This window comes from Dermatophagoides farinae, chromosome 1 (assembly GCF_024713945.1).
Source record: "Dermatophagoides farinae isolate YC_2012a chromosome 1, ASM2471394v1, whole genome shotgun sequence".
NCBI classification, from domain to species: domain Eukaryota; kingdom Metazoa; phylum Arthropoda; class Arachnida; order Sarcoptiformes; family Pyroglyphidae; genus Dermatophagoides; species Dermatophagoides farinae.
In genome coordinates, this window is record NC_134677.1 from 2,675,097 (window position 1) to 2,697,407 (window position 22,311).

Sequence of the window (22,311 nt, forward strand, 5' to 3'; positions counted from 1 at the left end):
TTCTTTTCATTCACTTTCAACGAAATAGAGAAAAAACTATGATGTTTCGAATTCCTACAATGGAATTCGAGCTTCTTGTCGTCGCCATCGTGTCTATATGTTTTGTTTGTTTGTTTGTTTGTCATTTTTTTTTAGTTTTGTCGGTGTTTGTTTGTTTGTATATGTTGAACAATAATTTCATCAAGATTGTAAATCAAGACATAGAATTTGTAGAAAATTAATGATAATTTGTAATCAGCTAAAAATTTTTCGATTTTACACATTCGATTCGAATACTTTTTTAAATCCCATTAAAAAAGAAGTGAATGAAATAAAATCTGGATTGTTGTAAAATTGAAAAAAAATTGAAAATATTTTCTTGGCGCGCCTCCACAAACATCGCAGTGATTGATCGATTATGATTCCCCATCATTTGATAACCGGTGATCATCATCATCATCATCCACAATGATCTGCAGGTGTCCAATAACTGATTTTTTTTCCAATTGTTTTTATTTGTGTGTGAAAAAAAGATGTTTTGTTTTGTCTTTCGTTATTGTGGTGATGATGTTGATGATGATGATTCATAAAATATTTGTTTCATAATTTATCATTTATATATATGATGTTTGTCATTAAGTTTAATTTGAGTTTTTTTTCTGCCTCAAAACAATCGAACAATCAATCAATATCATCATCATGATGATTATGTTGGGAGCGACCATATTTAAAAACAACAAATTGATCCACCCAAAAAAAAAAATGCTGGAAAAAAATTAAGCTTGTCAATTTCCGGTTGAAAAAGATTTATGATAATTAATTTAACAAATACTTATCAATTGTGTTTTTTTTTTTTGCTTTCTACTTTTTTTCCAGTACATTGATGTTGTTTGTTAGTTCAATTCCAGAAAAAAAACAATGTTTGAGATTCAGAATCACAATGTAATGAAAATGTTCGAGTCAAACATTTACTTAGCGTAAAGATATACACATATGAACCTTTTTTTCCTGTATACATCATTAAATGACACAATAACTTTTTCTCAAATAAACCAAAAAAGCAGAGAGAAAAAAAAAGATCTCATGAAACAAATGTCATGAAAATTAAGAATTCATAGCGAATACTTGTTTGGACATTTAGTGAAAGAAAGCTAGAGACAGAGAATACAATGATAACGATATTGACAATAGGAAAAAGGATTTACTATCCATATCCAAAAAAAAAGAATTGAAGCTAGTTTTGAATTCAGTAAACAATCTAAAGAAAAAAAAAGATCAATTGTCAACTGATACTGATACAATGTTTATGTTCCAAGAATTGTAAAAATAAATGATAAAATGTGACTGGACAAAAATCAGTGTATAAAATGTACAACTTATTGTTGTTGTTGTTGTTGTTGTTGTTGTTGCTGTTCGAATTTGATCATTGTGTACAATGTTTTATCACAATGTGTTTAATTGACATTAAATGAAAACATCAACTTTGACCATTCTATCTGGAATTTGCAATGAAACATTTTTGTTTCATTTCAGCAAAGAAACTTGAAATCTAATTTAATTCCCCAGAAATGAAATGAAACGAACAAAAAAAAAAAAGTTTCTCATTCACAACTGACAAACTCAAACGATGAAGACGATTTACTCTTTTTGGGTACATTGGAACATACAAAGTTTTTTTTACAATTTTCTTTTGTGACAAGAATCTTTGATTTCCATCATCATCATTATTGATAGAGTAAATAATTGTTCGGACGATTCCAAAAAAAGGCGACAAGAGAAAAAAACGTTGTACTTTTTAGAGAATCGACAAAGTGGCAATCTGGAAGAAGAAAAAAATTTAATTTATTTAATAATCGTATTCAAGCATTTGAAATTGAATTATAAGAATGTTGAGTAGAATTTTTCCATCTTCAGATTGTGTCAATATGTGTGTGTGTGTGTTAGTGTGAGTGTGTCAAATACAACACATTTACAGTTAAAATGGACAATTTTCAATCGAAAAAAATGACATTGTCAAGTGTTTTTAATTATTGTGAAAATTGAAGATTTTTTTTACAAGTCTTTTTTTCATCGTCATCATTATCATTATCATCTGTTCTGTTCTGAACCAAAAAAAAAAAAATCAATCATTGATCATGTGGTACATTTTTGGCACTATCGATTATATATATGTTAACCAATTCGTTCACCATACATTAACAACAAAAAAAAGAGTAGATCAAAATTAAATGAAACTCGTTAATATATTATGGAAAGAATGTGAAACAAAAAAAAAAATTCATTCACATATCTATTGATAAAAAGATCCTTCATTCATTTTTTTTATTTTATTTTATGTTTAGTTTTAATTGTCTTTCATTTGAATGTTGTTGTTTAAAGTTAATAATAATATATAAAACGAACGCGTATTTTCCTCATATATATGTGTGTGTGTGGATAATTTTGTATAATAAAAATGGTATAAATTCCAAACTTGATGAACTAGATTGTCCCAACAATTTATGCTAACTGATGATAACCAGCCAATGGATGAATGGAGTATGGTTTTTTTTTATTCTGAAATTACTCCTAAACAACTTTCAACCAGGAAAACGTACTGATGATGGAACTCATAAAAATAGGAATATATGGTGGCCATCGTCGTGATCGGCATTAATTATTTGATTTATTTAATAGGGAAAAGAGAGATTTTAACAACATTGCCATCAATGAATGAATGAATGAATGAATGAATGAAAACATATATTTGGCCAACAAAATGGACGTAAATGATGATATTTAGTAATACCCATTATATATTAAGATACCAGCACACCACACACACACATACGAGCAATTTCAACGGGCGTCATTTGTATTTGGAACCGAAAACAAAATCCAGAATCCATCTACGACGACAACGATGAAAACGTGCAGGACATTCAAACTTCAATATCATTGTCATGATGATGGTAGTTTTCATAGTAAATTATTAGAATTATACTACTACTACTACTACTAATACTATGGGCATCATTGAGGCTATAATAATGATTTGATGATAATGAAGCAAATGTGATATAGAAGAAAAAAAAGGGAAAAGAAAATAAATATACGCCATCATCATTGATGAATAATATATTTATTTCTTTGTTTAGCATGAACAAGAATTAAAGATAACAAGATTTATATATACCAAAATTGTATGGAAAAAAATCCCTGAAAAAATAAAATGTCAGCATAACAAAGTCAATGACATAAGAATATCATCTAAATATTCGCATTTGGTCCCATTTATTATTGCTTTGCCATTATTAAATATTCCCTTTTCATAAATTTAATTTTATTCATTCAAAGATTGTCCAACACAACAGAAACAAACATATACACGAGGATTGATTTTAAAAATATAAATAAATCTTGCCCGAAAGAAAGAAAAAATAATCTAAAAAGAAAAAAAATCTGATCATCATCCGGGCACCATCATCATCATCATCTTATTTATATATTCGTCAAGATTATTCATTCGTTGTTTTTGGTTCTTGGTTTTTTTTCTATATTGTAATTGAATTTTTCTTTTCTTTGTATATAAAAAAGAAAAAAAAACAAAATCAGGCGGGTTTTTTTCACCATGTTTTCGAATATTTTTATTTTTACTTTAAAATTCAATTTTGTGGCTTGAAAAAAAATCATGATTACTACTACTATTCGTCAAATAAATCTGTAGCGCTTGCGTTCCAAAGAATTTCCAATGATTTATCTTCAATCATCACCCACCAATACTATGTCCAAAAAGTAAAGATGAGTATTAATCATCATTGTAATATTATTATGGTGATTTTCATCATCTCTAAATGAGGATATTGATTTGGTTTATAATAAGAACACATTTTCGTTCATTTCAAATAAATGACCTTAAGATTTTTGAAAAATGGATGACAATCATTTGTGATCATTATAATGGTTATACAAAAACATTTCACCCACCCACCCATTCGATGATCATATATGATGATCATATGAAAATGGCTTAAAAATTGTTTGAAATTTAAATCTTCAAAATCGAAAATGATTATCTCAGGCCACATTAAACTTATTTGGAATTTTTTTTTTTTTTTTTGAATGAATGAATGATATGTTTGTTCCATTTTAAAGATTGAATTTGTTTTTTCTTTGTTCACGATAATATTTCCTTGTTTCATTGTTCGATCGACATAATGAGACAAGACTAAACATGGAAACAAATCGATTCACAAATGACAATGGATTTTTGTTGTTGTTGTCATCGATGCCAAAACAAAAATTTCATTTTTTAACCATTCCATCAAATAGATGGCGCTGAATTTTTTTCATATCAGCTGAAAAACATTTTTTGAAAAATAACAAAAAAAGTTTTCAATATTTTCCATTGAAAATTCAACTATATTCCATTTTTTTGTGTTTAGAAAAATTGATAGCAAATACATATTGGTTTTTTTTCTGGTAATTATTTTAATTTCCATTGTTGTTGAAACATTGTAAACATTATTTTTTTTTCTAAAACAGTTTCTGATCAAGTCTTGGTGATGATGCCCTCCAGGTACATTCTTTTCATTCATTATCAAATGCATTTCTGGATTCCATATTTTCAGAGTATATTATCAAACTTGTTATTAATTTGGTGCGAACACACACACAAACACACACGCACAGATAGAAAATGACATGATTATTATGATGATGATAACAATGGCAATAATTTGTCGATGGTAAAAGAAAAAAAAAATTTACATCAAGCCAAGATAATCATTATATTTCCTATCGAATAATTATTGTTAAATTTTTTTTCCGTTTCTCCTCTCATTAGAATAATAACAAAAACGATGATGATGAACATTTAGTTTCAAAATCTAGTCTGGTCTTGTCGTCGTCGTCGTTGGATTCGTTATTTTCCTCATTTTGTTATTTGGTATAATTTGTCCATATGGTCCCAATATGTATATTGAGATAATTATTTATAATGGGTTTTTTCTTTTCTTTTAATCTTCATACACAATGTTGAGTTCGTTTTTTTTGTTCGATCATATAATCAGTTGAAAGAGTTTTCAGTTTTTTCAATTGTCTCTGCTGTTTTTTTCTGTTTTGCCGTACTAATTACCGATAATGATAACAAATTGTTTTCATTTTCTTCTTTTTTAAATTTTTCAATTCGTATGGTTTTGAATTGGAATGAGGAAACAAATGATTTCATTTTAAAATTGGTTTGAGCTATTGATAATTTTAATGATTAACTCGAGTCTATCGTCATAATCAATGCCTGTTTGATTATGAATTGGTAAAAAAAAACCAACGAGATTTGAACTGTAATCAAAACAATACTATACAATTCAGTCAATCTATCGACAGTTAAAATGAAACACAAATGATGGCTAGACTCGTAAATAAATACCCAACTACAGCAACAAAAATAGGTAAATGGATCTCTATGGGCCCGGTCCAGGAGAAAAAAAAGACATAAAATTGGTAACGGTAGACTAGATTTTCAAGAGAGAGAGAGAGAAAGAGCCAGACCAAGCCATTGGATCTTTTGTTCTCAGACAGTAGTATAAATGGAAATTTTTTTTGTTTTGTTTGTTGGTTCAACCATAGAATTATTGGTGTTAAATATTACATTTTTACGTATTTGGCCAAATGAAAACAATAATTGCATTCGTTCTGTTTTGCTGCGTTGTTGTTGTTGTTGTTGTTGAATTCAAAAACATTCATTCATTTATTCAAAGCAATGAACAAAAATCTTTTTTTTTCGATGGCCATTCCATTTGGCATTTTACGGCCATCACCATTTAGTGGTAACAATGGATCCAACAAAAAAATAATACAAAATTTATGGTAAAAAGTTTTTTTTTATTGTTTAAGCCCCGCCACACTCATATATACTTTTGTTTTGTTTTGGCTATATCGTCAAAGTTTACCGATATTGATCATCATCGATTCCTTTTTTGGTTCACATTTGACATTGCGAATAGGAAAAATCTATGAATAATAATAATAATAAAAGATTTTGATCAGAAAATCAAGTTTGACGTATGTGACCAGAAAAAAGTGTCACAATGAACAATGATGGTGGGGGATATATTGTTGAAAAAAAGGAAATTTAAATTTTTTCTAAAAAACCAAATTTTCAGATGAAAACAAAAACGACGACGGCAATGATGTTGTTGATGATTCATTCATGCTTGTAATTGGTGGAATATTTTTTTTTAAATTGGTTCATTTGTCATCAACAAATCGGTTAACTAAAAAAAAAAAATTATTTCATCATAAGTTGTAAATTACAAAATCAATTCAGATTGAATCAAATCACTCATCACTTGTATTATGAACGGAAATGAGTGCTTGAAACAAAACGAAACAAAAAAAGTGTCATTATTGTCATCATTCTATTCAACAAAAAAAAATCTTTGACAATGGACGCCGGAAGGAACGCCAAGCTAAGCTTTTGTCTTTTTTTTCCCATTTTATTATTACATTATATTCATTTTTTTTTTTGCTTTTGAAAAGAATTCATTGAAACTAAAACAACAGAAGAAAATGGAAAAAAAGTCGTCAAGAGTTAAATTATTCATTCATTAATTAACATAAAATACATACATACATACACTAGGTATAAAGTAGTTTGGCCAATTTTTTTTTCTCATTCCATTCTTATAATAAATTGGTTAAATCAACTAATACTTTGCCCCTTCAATCCTGCGTTAACCCAACCACACTTTTTCAGCTGAACCAATGCATACCAATGCCAAAAACAAAAAAAAATGGATGACATCAATTATTTAAATTTGAAACATTGTAATAACACACACATACACACATATATTTTATGGATTATTATTATATTTTGTAAATACAAGTTTCCAGCAAACAGCATACCACAATGGAAATGGTATTTTTTTTTTACTACTATTCTTCTTGCTACATATACCTATTAGTTTTAATTAATATACTTAATAGCCTTTCTCTATATATATTGTTTTGGTTGTTTTCATCTTCTTTCTCTCTCTATATATATTCTTCATCATCAACAACAACAACAACAACAACGACAACAAGCCATAACCATATGCGATCCATAATAATAAATTAAGATTAATTGGCCCTTTACCATTCATGATGATGATGATGATGATGATAATAACAATAATTGTGTAAATGGTGCCACACTAAATGGATAATGTTTTTTTTCCTTGCACCACCCCTTTGTTCACATTCACATTTTATTTCCTACTACTAATGAATGATAGATTAGCTGTGAGAAATGACTTTGAAAGAATATTTATTCCTTTGTTGTTGTTGGTAATGGTGGTGGTCAATTCTTATCGATTAAACACAAAGGTGTTTGGATTAAATGTCATTACAGGTTAGGTTATTATACACAACTTGCTTTTTTGATGATGATGATGATGATGATAATACTGGCCACAAAAACTTGATTGAATTTCAAAGCTGATTTTTTTTTCGATTGACTATTACACTATAATGATGATGTTGATCCTGTTTGTCTATGAAAAATTGTTGTTCATTTTTTTTTTTTTTTTGGATCAAATCAATTAACGTCAATCCGAATGAATGAATACAAATTTTTTTTTGTTATCCTTCTATCGTTGATAATATTAGCAATAATAATAATGGTATGGTATATGGAACATGGATTTTGATCCTGTCATCATCATCATCATCATCATTTTATGAATCATTCAAAGTAAATAGCCAGATGATGAAAATAAAATTTTTTTTTTTCATTATTATTAAAGTTGAGATACATGAATGAAAATAAAAATAATAATAATAAAAATTAGGTTAGTAGTGCTTGTTACGGATACGATATATATGACATAACATGACATATTACATGAAATACGACAGCCGGTTTGCCAATCATCATCATCATCATCAACGCTACGACCACCATCATATATTGGCCAATCATTTTTGACGTATGTTCACAATCAAATTAAAAGAGTGTAAGTCTCGTTGAGAACAATAATGAAAATGATGATTGAATTTTAAAATCAATTTGCCAATAGGTTTCAATAATTTACTAAAAAATTAAAATCAGGATATTTTTCCATTCTGTTTGAATTTTCTTTTTTTCATCTGATCTAGGGATTTCTCCATGAGAATAAATTGATTTCAATCAATAAACGAAAAAAAACGATATGGCCAAAATCAAAAATAACTTTGATTCTTTTCTAATCTTTGATTCTAGATCCGAGATCGGATTGTTCCATGGAAATAATCTTTGAATAATCGTATCCAATTATTCCGTAGAAATCAGGTTCGAGTTATTTTTAATTGAATCTAGAGATTTTATCATCATCATCATCATCAACATCATTGTTAATCGAAAACAATTGCCATTCACTAACTATTGATGTATAATAAATGAACAAATCAATGAATAGAGCCGGCTTATAGAATGGACAAAATTGATTGAGACAATGTTGTTCCAAACACACACACACACACACACAACATATATTCATTCATTTCATTTATCCATTTCCTTTTCATTTTTCAAGTGATCCTAAAATCCTTTTTATTTTTGTTCAATTGGATTCAATTTTCATTCATTGAAATCAATCGTGTGCATGGCCTGATATCAAATACACACATGCACACACAGTAGTTGGTCGATCCATTTTAATCGATTACATTCAATCTAGTTGACCATTTTTTTTTACCAATGGCCAATTGTATCCAAAACACAATTACAGACAACAAAGAATATGAAAGAGTTAATTAAATTAAATTTAATAACAACTGATAATATTAATAGGAAAAAAACCCCTTTTGTTCATCATCATCATCATCATCATAATACTTATTCATTTGATTAGAATTGATTTAAATTGAATTGAAAATCCGATATTTCAAATGAAAGAAAAAGTTTAACGGCTGCTGTCACACACTCACACACACACAGTAGCTATTCACATGTTTTGATTTTCATTTGAACCGATTATCTGGATCTAAATGAAAGTCCTGATTATAATTTGATTGATTACCGTTCCGGTTGTCAAATTTACAATCCATAGTAGTTGATGAGCAGATGATGTATACACACACACACATACAACAACAACAACAACAATTGTTTGACAGTAGTTATCTATTTAATATGTGTAAAAAAAAATAAAATCTATCCATGCTTATTATCAACAAATATCCAGATATATTGGAGATTCGAATATTTAATTTTTTTTGGTGTGTGTGTGTGTGTACCAATGTCACGTGTATGATTTCAGTTTGACAGGATAGGGACATTATTATCATCATCATCATTATATTGTTCAACAATATGACCTTGTCGTCTACAGATCATACAGATTGACATACAGTTTGCTTTTATTATTTGAAAATCCTGTTTTTTTTCTAGTTTATTATCATGTAAGAAATGATTATGATGATGAAAATGGAAAGTTAATAAGTCTTATTGTTGATTATAGATATAGGTAATCTCAGTGTTTTTTTTTTATTCATTCATGTTTTTTTGTTGTTGAAAATATTCGATGAATGAATAATATTCGTGATGATAATCGTTTTTTTTCGACGAATTGACCATTCAATCGATAGAATTGTTGTTGTTGTGTCCGTGTGTATGTGTGTGTGTTTTTTTTTTTGTTTCATATGAATTGGTCATCGAAGAAGAATATTGGAATTTTTTTCTCTTATAAATGACACGCAATCTTCTCATTTTCAATTTGTTTAAAAAATTGAGTGAAATAAAATAAATTTTTTTTTTTGATGAAATTTTCATTTTTTTTGTTGTTGCCCTAATGACAACAATTTTTTTTGAATTGATGATAATAATGAGAATTTGAAAGTCAAAAATGTTATATTATTTTCTCTACTCAAATTCCGAATTCATGTACGAATGGCCAAGATCAAAATCAAGTTCAATCAATCAATCAAATCGATCAATTTCGTTCATATGCAACTGGTCGTCGTTGTTGTTGTGCTCAATTTTCATTTCAAAACAAAAATAAGACAACAAACAAAATACTAGCTACTGTCCGTTTGGTCATTATCATTGAACCATAATGAAATACATTGATCATCAATGATTGCGAACAAACGAACCAAAACCAAAATCCATCAAACCAATCATTTTCTTATGGTTATAAAAGCTGAAGATGTCACCAAAAAAATGAATGAATGAATGAATGAATGTGAGATTTATTTTTTCATTTCATTGAATGAGAACGACCTTTTTTTACTTATTATGTTCACAATGATATAACATCAAATCATTTTTTGTTGTTCCAATCATCAACATGATTATTATGAACATAACACGCAGATGGCTTGAAATTGGTGGATGTCTTTGTGTATCTGAAAGATGGTTGAAAGAACAAAAAAAAACACTAGTAGGTCCCTCTCTGCTATACCTAGTTATTGTCTTGTCTTTTTTTCCTAGGCCGCTATCTGGTTATCATTTATGATGATATCGATTTGGCTTCTCTCTCACTGTGTGTGTCTATCAGGCAATCATCATTATATACGATGTGGTTGACGTGTCCGTAGGACCACGTTTCTTGTTGACGATCTTTTTGGTTAAGGAAACTTTTTTTTTTGTTCTTCTTAGATGCCGCAAGCCAATAAAAAAAAGAAGTAAAAAATCGTCAAAATTTCACTACACACAGAGGAACCCAAATAAAAACAGGGACATTGAACATACAGACATTAAAATTAGAATGAGATGAAATGAATGAAAAAATTATTTTGGCACATAAGAAAAAAAAGTTTAAATTACTTTTCACATTATCGGCAGGTAGTCTTGGTTTTTTCTTTTTCTTTTTTTCTGGCCTAGGTGCACCATATGTGTGTGTTTGTGTGTGCGTATGTGTGTGTGTTTGTCCTTCATTTTTCTGGTCACAATTTTTTCTGTTTCTTTTCATTTGTTTTCGTTTCGTTTACTGTTCGTTTAGTGATAGTTTCGACACATTCCATTCAATATAACTTGGAATGAACGACAATCACGGATCTTATCACACAGACAGACTTGAATTTTGTTATTAGTTGTTGTTGTTGTTGTTGTTGATACAAACGAATGGGTAGGTCACATTTTAGATTTTGGACAATGATGAAATAACCATAAGCAATAGCTTCTTCATCAGCAGCATAACAATCATAGCAGCCGTTAAACATCCATTATAAACGGTCGATATCCATACATTCAAACAAAGAAAAAAAAGGACAACAGCAGGGTTCCATAGGTAGAGGATGAAAAAAATCACATCACTACCAGTCAGTGTAAAACCACATTGAAATATCATTTGAATCATCAATGGAGAAAGAAAAAAAAAGAAATCATTATTGACATGACACACAAATCGAACAAATCCAATTTGATTTTTGTGATGGGTCAAATCAACATTTATTCTAGGTTCAATTTCAAAAATTTCCTCGATTTTTCATTTTCATTTCAATGAATATTCATTATCTAAAATAATGATTTTGTTTGAATGTCTCATCCAAACAACGAAATTGACCGTAATCATTATGATGAATATTACAATTTATTTTCGGAGAATGTTTCATCAGAGAAAAAAAAGTAGCCATTGAATGGCAATCTATCTTGTCATAATTTTTAGCCATGTCATGTTCTGACCATTCTATGTGGTTGGCAAAAATATTTTTCTTCAGAAAACAAAACAGAAAAAATGTTTGCTGACTTGTGTGTGTGTGTGTGTGTGTATGTGTAGGATGGTGATTCATTTCTGTATATATGGTATATATTGTGATTTATATTCTTCGTACCAAAAGTTTACTGACTTGGCTATCAAGAATTTCTTATGCCTTATGGAGATCTTATGTGAATGTTTTTGTTATGTTTGTAAACTAACCGTGTTAAAATGTTCGGGTCTGAAGAACTTTATTTATATTTAGTCTACATGATGATGTTGATGACGATGACGATGAAAATAACCGATATGTAACCTGACCATCATCATCATCATCATCATTTGTCCCTATGACCCGAAACCATACCATTTTCCAATCTTATTGACCTTTGCCTAGCATTTTTTTTCGGGATTTTTTTTTCTATTTGTTTGTTTGTATTATAAAACAAGTCCTTAAGATCAAATTTGGTGTGTGTGTGTATGTATGTTTGTGTTTATATGCATCGACACGAACAAACTAATGAACAACAAACAAACAAACAAACAAATAAACAAATAGAACATCTCTTTTACTAAAATAACTAAAAGTTTACACTCAATAAAAATGAATTGCATGAAAATGGATCTCCAAGACAGCATAGACATAACATAGTTTAGTTTAATTCAGTTTGTTTTGTTTGAATGAATATAATCTAAACAACTAAACACAGAGAGTGTGGAGAAAAATTCATTTGGCGTTAAAAAACAACGACAACATCTTCATAGTCAATTCGATTCAATGATGATGGTGTTGGATTTATATTCGGATAGAATAAACTTATGACGGTTGGCAACATTTGTCTAAGTGTGTGTGTGTGTGTGTGCATGCATAAACCAACGGGATTCAAAACTATCTTTACGATCTAAAAAAAATCTATAGATAGATGGATCGATCCAAAAGAATGGAAGAGAAGAAAAAAAAGAATTTCTTTTTTTTCCTTCTAAACTATGAATCTGTCATTTGCAATACTGAACTTCGTTGCGCTTCAACATTCAAATAACCGGCTGGTGTGTGTGTGTGTGTTAGTGTGTTTGATTCTGGTGTGAAATTGCTAATTTCATGCAAGTTTGATTTCGATATCGATGCTTCCACAAATAGAAAATCAAATCATCAAATCAAACGGGAATGGTAACAACAACAACAACAACAACAACAACAAAATTATCATACTTCTAACAAACAAAACAAATTCTTTTCTTTCGTTCCATTCAACATTTCGGATTCAGATTGTTTCGTTTTGTTTGTTTGGAATATAAGGAATAGCGATTCGTTCGTTTAGTTGATAGGTCGTCGTCCTTTGTCCTCTGATATTCTTTATTGATGATGATGGTGTTTGAGTGATGAATGATGACCACCAGCTGATACACAACCAGTATAACCATATGTGTGTTTGTGATTGTCGAGTTTGTGTTATATATTCTTTGATACAATTCACAAAATTCTTATATTCTTATCAAAACGACGGGTCATTTTTTTCACATAAATAAACGTTTGTATACGGTTGATTCTTAATGGAGAAAATTGAGAAATTCTTCTGTCTAGAAAAAAAAGACCGGATTCACAATTTGGATCAATGAAAAATGATTACACAAAAATAACATAACGAAAATGCATAAATTACGTAATCGTCTGCAGGCGTATTTCCATCATTGTGAGGCAATGGAAAGAAAAAATTTAAAATTCCGGACTAAAAATTTTTTTTTTCTCCATTGGTATAGCAAAGAAACACATACACACACACAGGTTTCACAATTGTGAATGTTTTGGATACAATGTTACGGCCTTCACATTCGTTTATGCTGCTAGCTTATAATACACAGACTTGCACAAAAAATCTTCACATTCGAGGATATTCATTCAAGTTTGTATCCCACACACACACTAAATTCGATTCAACCACGTTTTTTCTTCTTCGCCGTTCAGTCAGTGTTTGGCTATCATACATGTTGGTTAGGATCTTGATTTTTGTTGAATGTGTGCATGTTTCTTGTTATGTTCATCGTAATTCATTTCATTGAACGTTCAACTGAAAACAAGAATGATAATGATATCGATTCTTAATTTTTTTTTTCACCGTTCTCATTCGTTTGTAATCAAAAACTTTCAACGGTATCCCCTCATTGATTGACATTGTTGTTGTTTGAAATCATTGCTGAATTTAAAACTTCAGAATTGTCAAGAATTTTCAAAGAAATTCTTCAGTGTGTGTGTGTATTGTGAAATATCTTCATGAATTTTCATCATAATTAAGCAGTAGTGGTGGTTACAACAACAATAACAACAACAACTACATTGTTAATGGTAAGAATTCTGTTTTTGATCATCACCAAAAAAAAATCAGCAAAGGAAAAGATTTTCCCAAAAATTCAGTCTCGACAATTTTAAATTTTAATCATTTGTGTGTGTGTTTTTATTATTTTTTGCATCTGAAATTACCAATTATCATCATAATAACTAGGTCGATTTGTTTTTGTTTTCTCTTGATTTTCGAAATTCTTTGTCGTCGTCGTCGTCGTCGTCGTCGTCAAGATACTAAATGATTGATCATACCATATGAATTATGTAAATTACCCGCGCAAATTTGATCTTCAAGGTTCTTCTTCTCGTGTGTTACCTAGATTTTCTTATCTTTTTTCTCATCATCAAACAAACACCAAGTTCATTCTGTTAAAATCTAGTTTGCATATAATTTGTGTATCTTTGTGTGTGTGTGTGTGTGTGCTTTAAACTAAATTTAAAAAATCTTACTGTCACGATTTTTTGGAAAGAAATTCTTTGAGTGTAGAAATCTTTCCACTGACATTTAGATTTGTTTTTGAATTTTTTTTTTTCGTTTTGTTTCTCAACATCATCATCAACCATCATTCATTTGGATAAGGTAAAGTGAGGCGTGTGTGTGTGCGTATGTGTGTTTGTCAACTTGATATATCAGAATTTAGAAAAGGGCAGATTGAAGAAAAAGAAGAAAGAAAAAAGTTTTCTGACAACATCTAGATATCTAGTGAAAAAAAAATAATTACAGGTTGTTATTTTATTTCGCATCTTCATTGATTGATTAATCATCGATAGAAAACTAAGAAAATGTACTAAAATAATGTTTGAAAGCGTTGATTATCGAAAATGTTTTCGTTCTGATTGATTCATTTTTGTTTAGTTTTTTTTTCATTTTCGCAAACATCTTCATTATTATCATCATCATCATCATCATTATAATTATTATTGATTTTTGATATGATGATGATATCGATTGCAAAGTTTCATACCCTTTTTTCGCCCATTGTTGAATCTATTAATACATTTTTTTGTTTTGTTGTTGCTGTTGTTTGCCTGAATTTGAAATTAATCCATATTGATTGATTGGTGATTGTAAATTTTTGATTTTTCTTCCCAATTCATTCATATGGATAGTTTTAGGTTTTGGCAATAATTTTATACAATTCTTGATTACAAGTGGCCTTGTTTTTTTTCAATGTTTCAAAAAAACAAAATTCAATTCAGTCAAAATTCGATTCAATAATAATGATGATAATCATAAATTGTATTCGACTGTATTACTGTTGTTGTTGTTGTTGTTGTTGTTGTGTTTGATGCTTGTCACTTTGAAGTGCACAGCAAGCAAACAAGCAAGCATATAAGAAGATTCAGATCCAGATCAGAATGATGATTATTTGATCAAAACATATTGATATGATTTTGAATGAAATACTTTGGCCAAGTGTTTTATGTGTATGTGTGTCTCTCTCTGTGTGTGTGTGTGTGTGTGTGTGCATTTCAAGTTTATATCTTGATTTTGAAATTTCAAAAAAAAACGAAATCAAATAAAAATAACGACAACATCGCTCTGTTTGTGTGTCTGTTTAAATGTCCATCAATGTGTCCATGAATGTGATTAGGTCCAAAAGATTTGTTTTCATTTGCTTTATGTTTGAATTGGTTGAATTGATTGATTTGTTTGATATGTTGATAATTTCAGGCTAACGATGACGATGATGATGATGACGATGAAGAGTTTTTTTTGCTTTGGAAAATTATTGCCATTGCAAATATGAACATCCCAGAAAAAAAACATTAATTTCAAGATTATTTGTTTGACTTTTTGTTTGTTGTTTAAATAAAACACCACTTGGATTTTTTTGTTTATATTTGTTTGTGTCTGTGTGTGTGTGTGTTTGTTTGAGAATGAAAGTTTTTTTTCATGTCCAGAAAAACAAAAAAAAACATACATCATACCTGATTTATATTCTTTCTCGCTATATGGATGTCGATTGGTTTGACATTTGCCCTTATGTGACTAGAGTAGTAGTATGTGTGTGTGCGTTGGTACCAACCTTTCATTGGACTGAATTTTTTTTTTTTTTTATCAAATCATCAGAAAATTATATGATACGTAAATGTAAATCATTTTCATACACACATAGAAAAACCATTGTTGTTGCTGCATAGTTGTTGTATACGATGAAAAATGTTTCTGGCCAAAGATGTCATTAGATTTGGTTTTGATTGTAGCCATAGTATTTTTTTTTTTTTTTTGTTCAAGTTTTGATCATTTTTCGTTTCATGCACGAAATGATCACCTTTTATATTATTGGATCTGTCAATGTGTATTGACCGATATAATAATCAAAGCATCATTTCTTTATGGTCAAATCATCATCATCATCATCACAATCATTTGAATGGCCAATTGCAATTGACAGGTATAGCGTGCAAACCAGAGAATAAAAACAAGTCCAAGTTTTTAATCTCTCTTTTTTTTGTTGCATAAAAAAAAATTCAATAGCGCTTTGTTTGCATTTAAATTCAAAAAAAAAATCTTCAAATCTGTCTCACAGTGTGGTATGCAATCCACCTGTATTTACGTTTTGTAAAATGTAAAGTGAAAAGAAAAACCGAAAAAAAATCAGAGGCAATTTTCTTTTCTTTTTTTTACAGGTGCTGTTTGGTTTGTTTAAACTCTTTTCTCTTTTTGTTGTTGTTCATTTATTCATGTATATTCTAATAATAAATATGTGTGTAATTCAAGATTTTTGAAAATGAATCACAATCAAGATTTATGTTAATTCTATAATTGATGATTGGTAATATGGTACATAATAATATTGTTTTCTATTGTATACAAGACAACACCCAATGAAAAACAAAACAAAAAAAATTCTTCACTCTATTTCCATTGAAATAATCGTTGTTGATTTTTTATACACAAGTATATTCAAGAGAATTTTGGTAATTTTCTCTTTCTTTTTTTTTTTAGTTTTGACGTATACGTAAATCAAATTGAGCTCCAGAAAAAAAGTGCCAAATGCAATTGAATCGGTCTGTGAAAAAAAAGAGACATTAATGTTTTTCAATCATAAAGTCTATGTATATTTGAAGAAAAAGAGATTTACAACAGATTATATTTGGTTGGTTTGTTGGTGTATATTAGTGTGTGTGTGTGTCCGTGAGACCACATTAAGAAGGACAAGGGATTTTGTGTGTGTTTTTCCTGGCTAATCATTACCGATACGATCATGGCCATCTATTTTTTCCAGTGTATTTTCTTTTCTTTTTTTTTGGTGATTTTAAAATACGAAAAAAAATAATTTGCATTCAAAGAAAAAAAATGGAATAAAAAAGCTCTGAATGACCAAACTTTGAATTTATATATGGATTGTTCATTTTTTTTTCTTTGGAATGAATAAAATTTTGTCTGGGATGGTTGTCGGGTGTTGTCATATCGATTCGAGTTGTCCAGTCAACCAACCAACCGACCAACCAATGTGAATAAGTTCAAAGTTCAAGTTTGTTACCATCTTTGATATTCATTGATGAAGTTCATTTTATTATTCCGTCCTTGATTATATTCGAAAATAAATATCTGATGACATTGGTTTCTCATGATGATGATGAAGACTAACCAAAAACAAAATGCCTAGAAACCAGAAAATCAAAATTACTGTTCTATTTGATGATTGTATGAAGAAGCCATATAAAACTAATGGGTCAACGGAATTGAACTGTTTGATTGATTGTCAAAAAAGCGTTCATTCCATGACTATGACTTTACAAATGGCCTGTCGAAATATGGTCCCTAACTGGTAATTGTGATCTAGTTTCGGGTTTTTTTGTTGTTGTTGTTTTCCTGAGTTGTTTCAGATTTTAAGAACTGTCACGAACCAAGAAAAAAACTAATAACAAGGGACGACCGAAAAAATAGAAAAGTAGTAGTTATTTTCTGTTACTGTATTCACATTCACAACTATATCAGGTTTATTTATACCCAAACAAACACGATCTTTCTCGTCGTTTGTCGGTATACTGTATTACCCTTTTTTCATCCTATTTTTCTTTTCATGCTTTATTAGAGCTTCATTTTCCCAAGTCTTCAATGAATCCATCTTTGTATCTGTATTTTTTTCCCACTATTTTGGTTCATGTCATCAAACAGACAATAAGCAAATGATATCAATGATAATGCACGCGAAAAAAAACAAAATAAAGAAAAAAGAAATGAGCTTCCTTTTTGGGGTAAATAGAAAGAAAAAAAATCTGTCACATTGCATTTAGATTCATTTTGTTGTTGTTGTTGTTGGATACTAAAATGCACACACATGCACAAATGTAAGCCAAAAAATAAAAATAAAACAAATCAAATGAACTTTGTAATTATTTTTTTGTTTCTTGGGTGGAAATAATTCATACCTATATGGAAATGAAATTGGTTAAAACAGACAGGTAGCAAGTTTTTTTTCTCTTCATTTTCTAAAATAATTCTATTCGAAATGTTAGTATACACGCATATTGATCTTTATTTTGTCATGCGGTATTTTGGCACACACACAGACACACAAATAAAATATCCTGAAATGAAAACCCATTCTATGTTTTCTTTTCTTAAGATATGGGTTTCTCATGTTGTTTTTTTTTTTGGTTACATGTTCAATCTTCTACCGGTAATCACGATCATGTTCGTATAATAATTTGATTATGTTTAGATGTTTTTTCTGTTTTGTGTTGAAAAAGGTGTGCACGTTCACACCTTTGTTTTTTTCCACGTTTCAAATACTATATTTTGGCGGTATGATGAAAAAAAAAACAAAGCCATTCAATGATGAATGAGGGAAAAATTATCATTTTCATTTCATGTTTCGAATGCTTTTAAATGATAAAGAGATGGCCATACACACAGTAGCTTTCATAAATAAAATGATAACAATCATCAAGAATGATTTCGGATATTTTGTTTCATTGTTTTTTATTTTGTTTTTTTGTCGGTTAATTTTTTTTCTTGTCTGTCAAACATAACAAGACTTGTATTTATATGAAAAAATAAGATGAAAACAAATGAATCAAATGATTGAATCTCTTTTTTTCATAAATCTTTTGAAACAACGAGCTTCTTTTGTTTTTGTTGTTTCGAATTTCATTGCATTCATTGTATACCGTGTTAATATATGTGACCACTATTTATGGTGTTAACATAATAATTTACCATTTAGTGAGAAAATGGACAGAAAATTTCCTAGTGTGTTTTTTTTTTCTCCAATCAAATTTGATATTTCATCATTTTGATCAGAAAATAAATTTCTTGTTTTGATTTCGACACACAAACACACTATATGTGTGTGCATTCTCCTTTCTTGCACCCAATTTTTTTTTATATAATCAAAAAAAAACAGAATGTTCATCTTACCTGTTTTGTTCAATTATTATTATTATTATCACTTTAGATAGATAGAATGATAAGTGTGTGTGTTTGTGTGTGAGAAAATAAGGCGATGAGATCAGATTAATTGTATGGATCATCATCATCGAATCATTGAATCTTTTAGTAGCAACAAAAACAAGTTTGATGTCTTTAATTATGTTTTCTCTATTTTTTTTATAATCGATTGATCTGTTACCTTTTTCATTCATAAAGATCTAAATAATAGCTTCTTTCATATATTTATTTCTCATCATCAATTTCTGTTCTCATCTTCCTATTTTTAACACTTTTTTTTATTCGTACAACAACAACAACAACAACTAAAGTATCTCAATCATCGAATACAGGTCAGGTTAAAGGGAATTTGAAATGTAAAAAAAAATACCAATAACTGTTATAAAACAGGGCTTCTGTTTCAATCATTTTTTTTCATTTATCGTGTTTGATTCATTATTTTTCATATGATGATGATGATGATGATGATGACGATCAATTGAATGGCAATCAATCGATGATTATGATTATGGTTGATGATTATGATACTAAAAATATGCATTTAAAATAATAATAATTCCGTATGACTATAAAAGTACAATATCGATACATACAATTGGAAAAATATCAAAAAAAAAATCATTGATTGATTGATTTTTTTTCTCTTCACTACTACTGTTATTACTGCACTTGAAAAGTTTGCAAATTTATAGTTTTCTTTTTCTTTCGCTTTTTTATTTTCATTAGTCACGAGAATTTATTTTCGTCATTCCATTGCCCGTCATCGTCTTCGTTGTTTTTATGGACAACGAATATGCTTGTTGTGGTGGTGGTGGTTTTTTTCTTCGTTTCATTTCTAACCAATTTTACGATTCAATTATAAGCGCGATCAACTTCTTTTAATTATTACTATGTGGTGTGAATATGTGTTGTCCATTGGATAGAATTTTAGGTTTTTTTTTCTCTAATTACTACGAAGCATTTAAGCGTGTTTGTGTGTGTGTGTGTGTGTTGCTTGACATGATCAATCAGTTGTTGATGATCATGATCATCAGTGAGTGACGACAACAATTTCGTTGTTGTCATCAGCGACCACAATCCTTGATGATGATGATGATGATGATCATAAAAACATAACCGACAATTGAAATGACTATAAAAAAAATTGTTAAAGAAAATTCTTCTTGTCGGCGAGACCAAAACTCTTTTTTTTCTGGTCTATCTTTTTTTTATACGTTGAACAATGACATTTTTATTCATTTTATTTTGCTCACCGAAAAAAAAGCGGAAAAATAAAATTTAATTTTCAACATTACACAATCACCACCACCAGTGGTTATACATTATCATCATTGTCATTATTCTTGAGTGAGAATTAAGAAAAAAAAAATTCAATGAGCAATGTCATTATTTGTCGTTGAATCATTTTTTTTCATCATCATCATCATCATCATGGCAATGATTTTCAACGCTTTGATTTAATTTGAAAAGAAATGAATACAAAATTCCATGTGATGACAATTCATGATGATGATGATGAATTAAATGAGCCAAAAACATGCACAAAAAAGAATTCAACAAAAAACTGATGATGATGGTGATGATATTCACAGGAATTGTTTTGTGAATGTTTGTGTGAGAATTTTTTTGAATAAAATTTTTCAATTATCTTACAGTCAAATTATTCATTCCAATTCTCTAGAGTCATTTGATTTTTTTCCATTCACTACTTAGATTTCAAATTTTAATTTTCTCATCTCATTTATTTAATCGTTCTAAAACATCGATTACCTTTTATCATTCTAGTTGTGATTGTGATTATCATTGTGATTGTTTCTGTCATTATAGGCTCACATGGAAAATGTTTATGTGATGTGTGACCAGCCAACTTGATGACAAGTTTGGTCGGTCCATTTTATTTTAGTTTGAGCCAATTTAGTGAATTAGATAAAACTGGATTGGTACATACATGCACACATGTACATACACTTGTCATTATTCACATGTCATTGTGTCGTTTGTTTGAATTTTTTTTTTTGTTCCAAAAAAACAAATACAGAATTTCACTTCAAAACTACTGTATTACACAAAACACTGGTGGTAATTTGGATTGAGCTGGGCGATGACTAATAATTCATCGGTCATGTCAATCATGATCGTGTGTAGATTTTGTCATTCGTGTATTTTTTTTTTCGTTTGTTTCGGTTAAGTTTAGTTTGACAGAATTTTTCTGGCCTCATTTTCACATAGAATGACGACAAAGAGGATTACAACATTCAACGATGGTGGTAGGTGGGTGTAATTGTTTTCAGAACAGACAGAATTTTTCAATGGATATTTATTTCGATGATATCTTGTTGAGATTGAAAAAATTTTTTTTTCATCGATAAAATTCATATGGGAAATTATTCAGATTGACAGATTCAGTTTCATTTATAAACAAACGCTGAATGTTAAGTCAAGGCTAAATCGAGGATAATCTTCTATCGATATGTATGCTAAAAATGGATTTTTTTCCTTTGCTTCTATTGGAAAATGTTTTTGGCAGCTAGCGAAATTTATAATCGGCCATTGAAAATACCGTTGAAGTAATTTATTTTTTGATTATATGATTCTATTATAATAGATAATAGAATCATTGTAACCATTCATTCGAAATCTAATCACATGAAGAAAAAAGAAAAATATACTAGAATGATATTCCAAGTGTATATCAAGACAACTGGTGATGACATTGTCAATTTAATTTTTCGATTCAATTCCCATAGCTTTGCTTTATATATGACATGTTGGTGGTGGTGGTGGTGGTGGTGAAAAAAAAGGTTTTCAAACGTGAACGTTCCACCTTGCCTTCTTTTTCTTCACCAATCATAATAATCATAATAATCAGTCAGTCAGTCATTCATTCGTTGCCACCTCATCAACATCATCATCATCTCGGTTGGATTCATTTTTTTTCACATTTTTCA

At 29.2% G+C, this 22,311-nt stretch overlaps 1 protein-coding gene across 3 annotated transcripts in view; it reads left to right on the plus strand.

The window, feature by feature from the left end:
• Nucleotides 1-13,575: 13,575 nt before the first annotated feature.
• The window catches only part of LOC124492725 (uncharacterized), a 64,968-nt gene continuing 56,232 nt past the window's right edge, over nt 13,576-22,311 (plus strand). Inside the window, exon 1 of one of the 3 annotated variants that reach the window (XM_075729748.1) lies at nt 13,576-13,962. The gene's annotated coding sequence lies outside the window, so the exon portion shown is untranslated. Of the gene's footprint in view, nt 13,963-14,119; nt 14,540-22,311 lie in introns of those variants that run through there. The other 2 variants (XM_075729749.1, XM_075729744.1) reach the window with 2 other exon arrangements.